The sequence below is a fragment of the Euleptes europaea genome, chromosome 10, assembly GCF_029931775.1.
Source record: "Euleptes europaea isolate rEulEur1 chromosome 10, rEulEur1.hap1, whole genome shotgun sequence".
In the NCBI taxonomy this organism is placed as follows: domain Eukaryota; kingdom Metazoa; phylum Chordata; class Lepidosauria; order Squamata; family Sphaerodactylidae; genus Euleptes; species Euleptes europaea.
The window spans coordinates 5290777-5294848 of NC_079321.1; positions in this window are offsets into that span (position 1 = coordinate 5290777).

Consider the following 4072-nt stretch of genomic DNA (forward strand, 5'->3'; position numbering starts at 1 on the left):
GGGCTGCAGGGGAGGACTGGCTGAAGAGAACGGGGCAGGTTTTTTTGTGTGTGGGGGGGCTCATTTGCACAGGGGTAGCCCAACCTGGCAGCCAGGACCACACAAACGCCAGAGCAGGTGGGCGGTGGATCTTGTGGCCCCCTCTTCCTGGGTCAAACAGAACACACACCCCTTCCCGGCTTTCCAGAACACCCTACTCGACGCCCGCCCGCGGGGATAGCTTGTCGTGTGAACGCGGGAGAGGCCGATCCGGTTGCCCTCTCCCCTCGGCCTGCGCGCCTATAGACGTCTATTCCACCGGCGCACCCACCCACCGACCCACCCGCTGGGAAAAAGACCCCCCCTTCGCCGCCCGCACAGCCGGAGCAGAGAAAATCCTGGTTTATTTTGCAGGTCGTCTTGTGCAAAGTGGCAGGAAAGGAAGCCTGATGCGCGGATCCGGGGCTGGCGGGGTGGCGCCGCCGGGCCCTTTGCGCTCTCTCGCCTCCTAAGAACCAGAGCCATCCAAGCCCGAGAAATTGACCAGTCTCCCCGGCCATATAAGCCCGAGAAATTGACCAGCGTCCTGGCCCATCAAAGCCTGAGAAATTGACCAGCCTCCCTGGCCATACAAGGCTGAGAAATTGACCAGAGTCCTGGGCCAGCCAAGGCCAGAGAAATTGACCAGTCTCCCCGGCCATATAAGCCCGAGAAATTGACCAGCGTCCTGGTCCATCAAAGCCTGAGAAATCGACCAGCCTCCCTGGCCATACAAGGCTGAGAAATTGACCAGAGTCCTGGGCCAGCCAAGGCCAGAGAAATTGACCAGTCTCCCCGGCCATATAAGCCCGAGAAATTGACCAGCGTCCTGGTCCATCAAAGCCTGAGAAATCGACCAGCCTCCCTGGCCATACAAGGCTGAGAAATTGACCAGAGTCCTGGGCCAGCCAAGCCCAGAGAAATTGACCAGAGTCCCGGAGTGAGAATTGCTCTGCCCTTTGCGGTCCTTATATCTTTCCTCTCCAGCTAAACCCGGAGGTTGCAACCCTCGCGATCAAACCTGCGGAGGGTGGGATCCCCGGTCTCCCCTTTCTCAGTCCTCTACTCTCGGTTGCCCCCTTGAAATCTGCCCCAGCCCCGGCTGCGACTTGTCTGCCCCCTAAACCCTCCTGGCACCTGGAGGCGCCAAGGCCGAGTCGGTTCACTGGTGGGCAGGCGAGAATTTTGCTCCCGTCCACTTGTTTTCCTTCTTCCTCACCCCGTTGGGATCAGGACCCCCCGACCCCTTTTTCAGACTTCCTCTCCACCTGACTCCCGGCTCCCATTTCTGGGGTTTCTTGCTCCAGTCTGAACCTAACTGAAAATCGAGGGGCTCAGAGTGGTGTAACTCTGCTTTGGATCGCACTGTGAGCAGGGCTACAGAGCAGCCGTTGGAAACAAGCCTCAGCAGGTCTACTCAGAATCAACCCCCGATTTATTCAATGGGCCTTACACCCAGGAAGGTGTATTTAGGATGGCAACTAATGTGGGTGTGGAGGGGATATAAGATGGATCACTGGGCGCTCTCTGGTAACCCGGGTTCTCATAATAGGACAGACACGGGAGTGAATCCTGCGGATTTGCAAGGGTGGGAAATCCGCAGCTGGACATGTGCCCGCAGGGAAGGCAGGGGGACGACCAGGGAAATGCTGACCGCCACTTTGGGGTCTGAAAGCATTTTTCCTCCAGGCCAGATTGGGCAGGGATCCTGACATTTTTTTTGGCCACCTTCTGGGCATGGACTAAAGGTCACTGGGTGTGTGTGTGGGGGGGCGCAGTGGTGAATTTCCTGCAATGTGCAGGGGGTTGGACAAGACCATAGAATCATAGAGTTGGAAGGGACCACCAGGGTCATCTAGTCCAACCCCCTGCATAATGCAGAAAATTCACAACTACCTCCGCCCCCCCCCCCCACACACACCTCCAGTGACCCCCTACTCCATGCCGAGAAGATAGCCAAGATCTGCCTAAGGTCATAGAATCAGCATTGCTGACGGATGGCCATCTTGCCTCTGCTTAAAAACCTCCAGGGAACGAGAGCTCTCCACCTCCCGAGGAAGCCTGCTCCACTGAGGAACTGTTAGAACATTCTTCCTAATATCTTGAGGGAAACTCTTTTGATTGAATTTCCACCCCTGGCGGTCCCTTCCAACTTTTTGATCCTATGATTCCAACACTGGCGGCTCCACGCCCGGGCCTCCAACCAGAAAGGCGTGGGGCTCCGAGGGCACCCGGGTCGTGTGAAGGCGGCTCCAGGCGGGCAGCCCAGGCAGAAGGCGGACCCCTCCCCCAGCTCTGCGGGCGCCTGCTCCCAAGCGGCGGGGATCTCTGCCGGCCGCCCCCGTGGGCGGACTCCGGGGCGGCCGCGCTCCTTCCTCGCTCCGGGTGAGTCCGCCCCGCAGGCGCACCCACGGGTCGGGGGACCGGGGAGAGATCTGGGGCGGCATCCCCGGAGCTCTTCCTCTCCTCCCCTTTACGCACCGCTCGAAAGGATGCGCGGGGAGGAGGAGGCAAGTTACCCGGAGGGGGGGGGGGCTCAGAAAGACCACCTTTCCCTTTCGTTTGGCAAGGGGGGGGAGGGAGGGGCCTCCTGGGTGAGCCACCCCTCAGCAGGATCAGGGCCCCGCGACACCTGACCCGGGCCGGAGAGCGGCTGGTGGACCCCCGCCCCGCCCAGGGAAGCCACCAGCCGGCCTCCGGCGCCTCTTGCTTTTGTCTGGGGTGGTGGGGCTGTCAGCAACTCCGGCCTCGCTTGGGCCAGCTGTGGCCCTCGCTCCCCCCCCCAAAAAAAACCCTTCGGGCCCTGGACTGAACTCGAGGTAGCTCGGTGCACCGAGAAAGAGAGAAAGAGAGAGAGAGAGAAGGAAGGAAGGAAGGAAGGAAGGAAGGAAGGAAGGAAGGAAGGAAGGAAGGAAGGAAGGAAGGAAGGAAGGAAGGAAGGAAGCCGCAGAGTGGGAAAGAGTAAGAGAAAGGGAAGGAAGAAAGAGGGAAAGGAAAGGAAACAGCAGAGAGGGAAGAACTGGGAGAAAGAGAAGGAAGGAAGGAAGAGGGGAAGGAAGAGGGAGAGGAAGAAAGAGTGAGAGAAAGGAAGGCAGGAAAGAGAAAGAAAGAGGGGGAAAACGAAAACGACAGAGAGGGAAGACATAGGAAAAAGAGAAAGAAGGAAGGAAGAGAAAGAAAGAAAAAAGAAAGGTAGAGAGGAAGGAAGGAAGGAAGGAAATGCAGGAAAGAGTGAGTGAAAGAACGAAAACAGCAGAGAGGGAAGAAGTAGGAGAAAGAGAAGGAAGAAAGGAAGAGGGGAAGGAAGGAAGGAATGAAGAGTGAGGGAAAGGCAGAAAAGAGAAAGAAAACCGAGCAAAACATGTTTATTTAAAATCTTAACCCCCTCTTGATTTCCTATTGCGTTTTTTTTAAGGACGATCAGACCTTCTAACTTTCTCCTTAAAAATAAAACAAACCCTCCCAGTTTTCCTACAATTGGGGCAAGGGGCAAGAAAAAGCCAACCTTTGGGAGGAGGGGGGAGGAATTCCTCCTAACTTTCGACATCTCAAGGAGCACCATTAATTGGTCCTGCTCGCCTTAACATGGCCGAGGGAAGGGGGGGGGCGGTCTCTTACCATCCAGGCAGCAGAAACAGAAAGGGGAAAAAAACGGGGGGGGGGGGGAGAGAGAGAGACATATACACCCTTCTAGCTTCTCGGGGACGGCGTGGTTTCTCTCCCCCACCCCTCCAGATCTGTAATCCATCACCGGTGTAGGAGGGCAGGAAAATGGTAAAGATTCGGGAGATTAAAATGCAAATGGCAGGTAGAATAAGAAACATTAGCATCGCAATCAAAGATTTAATAATCGTAAATCAAGCGTGTGTGTGTGTGTGTAAGTGTGTGTTTCAGCCGCAGGATGTATGCTTTTAAAATAATAATAATAAAATACTTTATCGCTCTTCCTTTTCTAAACACTGAATTTCTCAAAACCCCAAAACTTTTCTCTCCAGCGGTTTTATCAAACGTCGGCCGGGCCCCGAAAGAGCCTTTCTCTCGGCCACGGTTTTTA